General features: G+C 36.6%; 1 long non-coding RNA gene across 1 annotated transcript; it reads left to right on the plus strand.

The window, feature by feature from the left end:
* Positions 1 to 1,494: 1,494 nt before the first annotated feature.
* Positions 1,495 to 10,203, plus strand: LOC141517960 (uncharacterized). Its single transcript, XR_012477031.1, has 3 exons — positions 1,495 to 1,831; positions 9,826 to 9,924; positions 10,027 to 10,203. It is a non-coding gene; the product is annotated as an uncharacterized LOC141517960 (long non-coding RNA).

Consider the following 10,203-nt stretch of genomic DNA (forward strand, 5'->3'; position numbering starts at 1 on the left):
GAAAGTAGGAAGGAACTTTAAAAATCAATAAATTCAAATCCCTAATATTACTGATGAGGAAATTTAGATCTGGAGAAGGGAATTAACTTCCCCCAGGTAATAAAATAACATTAGAAATAATAGAGCAGTTAGGACACACAATGGATAGAGCAACAGTCTTAAAATCAGGAAGATTTGAGTTTGAATCTGGCCTTAGACATTTTCTAGCTGTGTGACTCTGGGAGAGTCACTTAATCTTGTTTATCTCAATTTCATCATCTGTAAAATGAGTTGGAGAAGAAAATGACAACAAAACTCCAGTATCTTTGCCAAGAAAACCCACAATGGGGTCGTGAAGAGTCAGACATCACTGAAACACTCGAATACCAACCAACAACATATTTAACTGTGATATTAAAAATAATATCATTTACATAGCTCTCTGAAGTTTATAAAGCTATATATGTATATATGTACATATACATGCATATAAATATATACATAAATATATAAACACATATATTTTTCCTTTGTTCCTTAAAAAAATTCTGTGAATTGTCACTACTATAATCCCCATTTTAGAATGAGGAAACTGAGTCAGGAAGGGCTGAAGGCAGTGAATAGTTGAACCAGAATTTACACTGAGGCTCTCTGACTCCCAATTCAGAGATCTTTCTGATCTACTCTATTACCTTCTTGAGCTTCAGTTTTCTTCTCAGTTGTAAAATGGATATGATCCTAATACTTGCCTTACTTGTTTTGAAGAGGATGCTTTGTCTATTATAAAAAACAAAAGAAATGTGAGTTGTATTGAAGCAATTGAAAATGTTTGTATCTCTATCACCTACATAGTGGGTTATTTATTCATTTATTCATTCATGTATAGTTTGGATTAAATCCTGTCTCCACCTCTTCAGTGACCTTGAACAAACTGCCCAATCTTCCTGGGTCTCAATTTCCTCACCTGTTAAAATGAGGGTGGTGGTGTATTTGGTGGTGTACTTGGTCTTTATGTTCTCTGAGGCTATGAAACTATGTTGAGTTAATTTCTATTACAACTATAGAAAGGAAGGATGGTGAAAGTTAAGAGTTGAAAAAAAGTCTTGGACTTGGGAGTCAGAAGGGATGGGTTTGTTTTTTAGCTCTGACACCTGCTGCCTATATGACTGTGATTAAGTCCTTTTGCTTCTCAGATCCTCAGTTTCCTCCTCTGAAAAAAATCATACCTGCACTACCTATCTCATAGGGTGGTTATAGGGTTCAAATGAGGTAATGCGAGAGAAGATCTTTGTCATTGTCAAATATTATGGAAATATGAACCTTTTATTATTTTTCTTATGATTCAGCCTTTTTACCAAAAGTCCTGGGGCCTTCATTTATGACTTTCACAATGATGATCCACCCACCAGTCAAGGTGGTCAAAGAGATATTATGATTTCATAATAGATAAACATTGACTTTGTCCCAAGACACTGTTCCACCTAGAAGTGTTAAAGTTTTGATATTCATATCACAACCAGTGTGAAGGAATGGGCCTAAGATGAAAGTATCTAGGCTGCCTGTACTTATTTCAAATTCTCCAGATGTGACTGCTGATCCAGTTTCCTATGCCATTGACCAGATGCCCACTTGGCACCTTACCATAGTGGCACAATGAACCATTTATGCTTCTGGCTGTGACCTCAGTTAGGGGACTCATCCATCTTCTGGTCAGCCAAGCTGCCTTCTTCACCATCTGCCAGGGCCCAGGTGGTGGCAGAATTCTCCAGTGAAGTTCTCTTTCTGTTATCTTTAATTCAGAAGTAAAGTACCAGTCTCCGTGGAGGGCCTCAGATGTCTCAGGGTTTTGGAGGTGAGAAGGGTGGCAGAGGAGAGACATGGGATCTTATAATATAGAATGTCATACTTGGAAGGGACTTTAAAACACAAAAGATTGAATGCTAGATTTAGCAGAGGAATTAGAACATAGAAAGCAGAATATTATCATTGGGAAGGACCTCAGGTCATAACATATCAGGGATACCAGAGATTCTTCAGAATATAGAAGACTGAATTTTAGTACTAGAAGATCTAAGAAAACATCTGGCCCAATAATATCATTCTAGAAAATCTATAGAAACCCAGAAAAGAGTTGTACAACTCATTGTATGTCCTTGGGCAAATCACTTCTCTGTGCACTAATTTCTTCATCTTTACAGATCAGTGATCTCTAAGGCAAACTATGACTTTGATATCCTGTGGTCCTATAATTCATTCAACAAATATTTAGCAAGAGCATACTAGAAGCATACACCATTAGCGCCGGAAGGGACTTTTGATATCATTTACTCCAACTTCATCATTTATTTATTCATTTTTGATTATTGACATTTTTTGCTTTTTTACATCTTTATTTCCAAATGTATCTTTCCCCTTCTTCCTCAAGTGATTCATCCTTGTAAGAAAGAAAGAGAAAAAAATTCAAACATGAACATAATTTAGACTGATATACAATATTTCGTGCCCATAGTCCTCTATATCTTCAAAAAAGGTAGGAAAGTACGTTTTCTCCTTTCTTCATCAAGGCCATTTTATAATGCTTGGTCATTACAATTAGAGTTCAGTTTCAGGGTTTTAGTGGTTCTTTATATTTTAACCTCATTTAACAAAGAGGAAACGAATTATTTTATGCATTTTGCCTATATGACCTATTTTGATACAATAGCTGTGCAATGAGATAGGTTAATTACATTCTTTCCTGGATGGTGGAAAGCTGTGTCTTAAAGAGATGGCATAACAAAGCAAGTGATGGAACCACATCTTAAAATTATGGTTTTAGACCCCATAGGGGTCTTTTATTGCTCTTTCCACAGCTGCTGTGGGGAATTTTGGTCTTCCTGTAGTAGTTCTTTTACTGGGAACCAGAAAGCTCTTTCAACAGCATTAGGAGGGAATGATTCACACTCCCCCTAAAACATGTGAGGGAAGGACAGCTGTGAGTTTCTGTTCTACTCAAGGAAATGAAGGCAATGAGGCAAGGAGAAGTCTAAGTGAGTATGTGAGTTTTGGCTGGTATTCTCTCCTCAGCAACCATCCAATGGGCATTTTTGATAAAAGACAATATGCTTTAATGATTCCTAGACTAATCCAGGGGCCAGGGGTTAGAATGCAATTAGTCAGCCCCACTAATACATTCACCATGAGTTAAGGCTCACTCAGATTGGATTATAGCATCCCAAGGAAGCTATCCTGATTGTGTCTGCTTTTTTATCCCAAGATTCCAGATCAATGAAAAGGATCTCTCTTAATCTGCTTTTCTAGGCTGTCTTTCAAGAACATACACGTGGTTTGGGGAATATCCTCTCCATTCTAGCAGGCTTTTCTCTGCAGACTGGTGTCCTGAGGCTCTGTTGGGTTCTTCATAGAGAACCAGTGGGCTTTAGAATCCAGACACCCAATTTTGAGTCCTGCCTTTACCACTGTGTGACCATGGGCAAATCATTTCCCTTCTTTAAGACTTTGTTTTCTTAAGAGTGAAATGGGGATAATAACACCTGTACTACCAGCTTTGCAAGATTATTGTTATGAATGACATAATGGAATTTAAGCACTCTAAAGGCAATTTAAATAATGTATTAACATCAACTATATTACTCTTTATAATGCTAATATTGCATGTCCCTGGATGCTTAAAGACTAAGTCAAATGAACACAAGCTGGCATGTTCTACTAAAGTTGGAAAGATTGAATATGGGTTCAGTCGAACAGTGCATACACATGAAGACTGAGAATCAGCCTGGAAAATTACTGAAAGCTTCATCCCAAGACGCTGGCTAGTGGTTGATAAATGACCCCAGCAACTCAGAAAACAAAATCCCAAAGCAAAACCAACGCATGAAGGGGTTATAATGATAGGAATGGAAAAAGTATCTACACCAATGAAATAATGTATCTTTAGAAGTATTGTATTGTTATTGTTGTCAATGAGAGATCAGGTGACATAGCAAATAGTGAACTGGGCTTGGAGTCAGGTTGACCCCACTTCAAAACTTTCTTTTAACATATATGGTCTGAGTGCCCCTGAGCAAGTTATTTAATGTCTCAGTAAAGCAGACAACTGCCTAAGACTCCTAAGTCACAGAAAAAGTATAGATATACATAGGGAGAGTAAATTTCTTACAGGTAATGCTATTTCCTGATGAAATCCCATCTCTGGTCTATTGGCAATAATAATAGTAACACCATCCTCTTTAGGACTTTGTGCATGAAAACTGACACTGAAGGAGAGAGCAGGTTTTTTTTTTTCCTTAGGTGTCCTCCCTGTAGAGTAAACAGACAAGTAGCCTCAAGGGCAACATTCAGACAACAGAGTTGTTTATCTAACTTGGAATCCACTTCTCTAGTTTCTTCCATTTCTTAGGCAGGATTTATCCAGAGAAGTGGCACTGAACTGGTTCTCCTGGGACACCAGAACAGGACGTGCCTCTCCATTAGTACTGTAGAGGCTGATCCAGATAGATACATAAACAAAAGAAGTACTACTTTTCCACCTGGACCTTGGTTTCCTCCTTTGATAAATGAAGTCTTTCAAACCATAGAGTGCTATAAAATTCTAGTTAGCACCACTATTATAAATGAGACTATTGAATCTTGGACTAGAAGAATAGTAGAGGGAAAATCCTTCCAATTAATAGAGAGATGGGAGACAACACATGATCAGTGCTACATATATACTCTCAGATGTGGTTGATTTGTTGGTGGTTTTCCTTGATTCTTTTTTTAAGGGAGGATCCAAAGGGAGGAGGAGGGGGCTACAATTTAAACCAATTCAATCAATTAGTCAATTACTATGTTCCAAACAATCAACCAGTAAAAATTTATTAAACACCTATTATGCGTCAGCACTCCTTGGCTGCATTATGCTCTGAAAATTCCAAAAGAGACCAAAATCAGTTCCTGCTCTCAAGGAGTTCACAATCTAATGACAAAGACAACAAACAAATATAAACAAACAAGCTTATGCACAGGATAAATAGGAAATAATTAAATAAAAGAAAACACTAGAATTAAGAGGGGTTGGGAAAGTTTTCTGGTAAAAGATGGGATTTTTAAATGGGACTGTAGGTCAACAGAAAAGTTGAGGCAGGCTAGGTAGATCTGAGAGCCATCAGAATAGAGATAATAACTAAAGCCATGGAAGCTACTGAGATCATCAAGTGAAGCAATATAGAAGATCCAGGACCCTATTGGCACACATCTTATGGTTAGAAGGTGTGGTCTGGATGAGGATTCAGCAAAGGACCCATAGAAAGAATGGTTAGATAGGTAGGATGAGAATCAAAAGAGAGTGTTGTCCTAAAAAACCTAGAGAGAAGAGAGTATCAAGGAGGAGAGAATGATTACTAGTGTCAAAGGCTACAGAGAGGTCAAAGTGAAAGAGTATAGGAAAAGGTCATTGAATTTGGCAGCTAAGACTAAAATAAAAAGTCAGAAGCTAGATAGTAACAAGGTTAAAAAGAGAGTGAAAGGAGAGAGAAAGAAGAGGCACTATTTTCAAGGAGTTTTAGTCCTCACTAAGCACAAGGAATAGTGGACAATAGTAATTGGGAAAAGAAGGATCATGTGAGTGTTTTTCTCAAGATGGGAAAAACAGTTTTTTCATTCTGCATTCTAAGATCCTATCCAAATCTGAAATTCTCTGATCCTATTACCTATGAAACACATATTACTAATATTACTTGATTCAACATTCATTCCCAGTAACCTTAGACTATTCAGCAAAAGGTAGAAAATCAGTTCCTCCAATCATTGTTACTTCTTCCCTCAAAGCCAAAAGGAGCCATAAACTTGAGCATGGTTGTAGACAGTAAGGAATGAGCTAGCAGAGAGGGAGAAATTGAAAATAAGCAATAGCATAGGGTTGACAGGGCAATCTGTTGGAGGTGATAGGATGGAATGGATTCATTTGAAGTTAGAAGGTTTAGCCTTAGTAAGGAGTTATATGATATATGATACAGATTACGATATAGATATATTATGATATATATGATACAGTTATATGATATAGATACAGTGCCAGACAATATACCAATAAGTATTTATTTACATGTAAGGCATTGGAAAGAAACGTGTTGTAAAACAAAAAAAAAAGCATCAAGAAAACTTTTTAAAAATAGATAAATTATAAACACACATATGCATATATATGCATATATTATGTATATATATATATATATATATATATATATATATATATATATATTCCCTTCCAGTTTCTATAGTCTGTATTCTAAGGTGCCACCCAACTCTGACATTCTCTGATCCTATAACGTCCAAAACAAGTGCCACTAATATCACCTGGTTCAGCATTCATTCCCAGTGATCTTGTAATGGGTGGAAAATTTACTTCCTCCAACCATTGCTTCTCCTCCCTTCCTCATAACCAAAAGAAGTTGTTTGTGAATTACAGGGCAAAGCTAAAGGCAGATGAACTTGCTGCTTCAATATAATAGGAAGATAGGATTTTCAATAGCCAAAGAGATAGCACCTGCTCCAGCCAGTGTGGAGGCGGATAAGTCATCATAGTGTTCCACAAGAATAGATGCAAAGAGTCCCCCATCAGACCTGCTTCTCTCATCAGCTGGGACTCAGCCTACACAAACAGTAAGGGAAAAGATTTTCCAAAAACGTAAAGGAATTTTGAAATTACATTTCATAAGGATCAGAAAATTGTAGAATATAAGACCATAGAGGACTTTAAAACAATGAATCTTGAATGCAGGAGCTGGAAGAAGAAAATCAGGCCTGGAAGAGTCCTTAGAATACAGAAAACCACAGTAGAAATTTGAGAACATAAAACTTAAACTATTTCTAGCTCTTGAAGATTTTTCTAGCCTCCAACCCTGATGAAGCTCTTAGAAAAGACATGACTGACTTACTTAAAGTCATATAACTTCGTTGTCTCTGAGCTCAAACTAGAGCACAGGTGTCTAATGATTGGAATTCTAATTCTCTTCCCATTCTAAGATGTTATAGCTTTTTTTGTTTTTTGGTTGAAAACACTTTTGCATTGTAGATGCATATTAGAAAACTTTAAGGATTTCCATATCTGTGAAATCACATCGCAAAGCTGTTAATTATACTTGGGTGGGGGTGGGGTGGGAGATAAAGGGGGTGGAGATGCCAAAACTTAAAATGCAGTGAGATCACAACTGTCTTTTCGAGAACATATGCTTGATCACAAATATTGGCACAGCCACTCCAAGAAACTGACAGGCAGAATCGTTTAGAAAGCAGTGGGTTGATAATGAAAGAGCAATGGGTTTGGAGTCAGAAGATGTGGATTCAAAATTAGACTCTACTTGCTTGTGGTAATGTCTCTAGGTCAGAGTTTCCTCATCTGTAAAATGAAGAGGTTGGATTATGATTTTTGTGGTTCCATCAGATTATGGAAATAGTGGATGAAAAATTCTCTATTTCTTAAACTGAGTTTTTTATTTTTATTCTTTTTTTTAATTACTACTTCTTTACAGAGATAGGAATACCTTTTAATCTGATAGTGCTTTCCCACTCATCTCATTAGTTCTTTAGAATAGCTTTTGGACATATAAGTGGACATTGAAGGCCCTTAATAAACTGATTGACTGATTGAATATATCATCCCTTTTGTAGTAAGGAGGCTTTTGAGGCAAGGAAGAGACTTACTTAAGGTCGCACAGCAAGTGAGTGACAGAACTAGGGCTTAAAAAGAGGGTCTTCTTGCTCCTAGTTCAATGCTATTTTTACCATAGCCTGTTGTTTTGCTTCACATATTCAAATGAGTTCTGAAAGGTTTATTCCCTAAGAAACAGGTTGGTTCATAAGTACCTATAGAAGAGAAAATGTGAGAAGACTTGGTGATAAATCATGAAAATGAGAATTCACAATTACAGGAAAGAAAATCAGATAAGAAACATTATTTTCTCCATGCACTAGTTATGGAGAGAAATGATGTTAGAACATGACTTCTTATAAAAATCAGATTAGGAGCATGTGACCCCCAGCTATTATTTAAACAGAGATTCTTTTTAGTGAAGGAAAGAGAGGATCAAGAAGTTATTTTATTCAAATAAAAATATCTTACCTCTAAGAGAGATGAAGGATTAATATAGTAGAGTTAGAAAAGTGATGTAAAATTGAGAGAGACAGAGAACTGGAAAAAGTCTTAGAACAAAGATTATTAGTTTTAGTATAGAAAATAATTGACTTGGAAGGATCCTTAAAATACAGAACCTAGGATGAGAGATCCAGAAGGGACCTTAGAACGTATTGGAATTATAAGGAACTTTTAACATCATCTATCTTCATTTCAAGTGGAAAATATGCTCAGAGGCCCAATATGGTCAAACTTAGAAAGTGCCAGAGTTATGAATTGAACTTTTGACTAGAAGTTAAGGGTAGCGTCCTTGTTATCCTCTGTAGTACTATATTTATTCCAAGGTAGAATGAATGCCTGAAAGCATAAAAACCTTCTTTAGAACAAATTTATCAGTAAACAATTCCTTCAGAACATCTTAAAAATGAACTTATAAATGTCAAAGAGAGAATAAGAAATAAAATTTTCATATTTATACTAACAATAATAATAAATAATAAAAGTAGTTAATATTTAATAGAGCTTCCAGGTACAAGGCACTGTGCTAAGTACTTTACTATTATTATTCTATTTTTTTGTCATAACCCTGGGAGGTACTATCATTATCTTCATTTTATATTAAGTGACTTACCCACGATCACACAGGTAGTAAGTATCTATGGTTTTCCTCATCCCAGGTTTAATGTTGAGTGAGATCTTCTATTAGAAAGTCTCTATTTCCACTTGTTCTACTTACAGGCTGTGCCTTCTTTGCTGGGAGGTGAATTTTATTTCAAAATTTCAAGAATGATTTCATCAGTGGGTGTTGTTTGTCCTTCATTTTTGAAGAGGACTAATGATGTCATTGGTGATACCTTGACTTGAGCATGAATTGGATATAAGTGAGGCAGAGTTGTACAAAGTCATTAGTTCTCTCTTCTTGAGTCATTGAAGTCCAGTGGAAGGACAAAAGTCAAGATGACTGACAATGGCCTAGGATGCAGCAGATGACCGTATCATCTTCAATGCCTAACCAAGCTCTAAGCTTCACCTTCAGGACCATTGAAACAATTTGTTTTTCATCCACCCATTCTTCCAGGAGATCTTCACATGTTTGAGGGACATAACCCACCTAGCTCACCTATACATTTGAGATCTGTCAGTTATCCTTAATCTGGTTTAGCCTGCCTGCCAAGATAGTTTTACCAGAGTGTGGCAACTGTACATGCTACAGATCTTGGAACCATATCAGTGGTAGCACTCCATTCACTGATGTATTATTGTAACTCCCTCTAGGTCTTAGGGGACAGTCTCTTTAAGTTAAGTCAATAAGATAATTAAAGGGTAGTCATCCTTTGGTGTTGAGCAACTCCACACTTAAGTTAGACTACGACTACTTGAGCAATGAGTCTGCCACTCATCTTGAAGTTTTCCCAGCTCAGAAGGCCCAAATACTCCTTCATAGGCACAGTCTTCCACAGCCACAAGGCATACTAGTTGGGAGTCAATGGAGGCCTGTCAATATCACTAGAGAGAAATATCTGGAAGAGGGAGATGATTTCATATGTGGACTCAGGGAAATTCATAGAATTTCAAGCTGGAAGGAACTCCAGAGATTGTTCAATCTAACCCTTAGAGTGGATACATGAAGAAGTTAAGGTTCTAAAAAGAACAATGACTTCCCAAAGTTATTCACATAATGGAGACAAAATTTAACAAAATTTTGACTGAAAATCCAATTTTCTTTCCTCCAGATTAGTCCTATTAGAAGAAGATGGAACCTCAAATGTCTTTGAATGAGGAAGAGTATTCCTTTCAGTCTAAGCAGACAATTTTTATTAGTAATTGATACAGTGAGCATCTTATATTACCCATGTCTACCATGTTTTTCTCCTGTCACTAGCAAATCAGTGCAAATTAATGGGACTCCAGTGCAAATCCTTGCTCTCTTACAGATTCCAAAGTAGGAACTACCGCCTTTGAACCAGTGCCAGAAATACTCATTGATCCAGGTGAAGATATACACATACACGCACACACATATACAAACATGCATACACACACACACATACTCACTCATTCACTTACACAAATAGAAAACCAACTTTAATAAATTATTCTGAAAATGTGGA

Source organism: Macrotis lagotis, chromosome 1, assembly GCF_037893015.1.
Source record: "Macrotis lagotis isolate mMagLag1 chromosome 1, bilby.v1.9.chrom.fasta, whole genome shotgun sequence".
Taxonomy (NCBI): domain Eukaryota; kingdom Metazoa; phylum Chordata; class Mammalia; order Peramelemorphia; family Peramelidae; genus Macrotis; species Macrotis lagotis.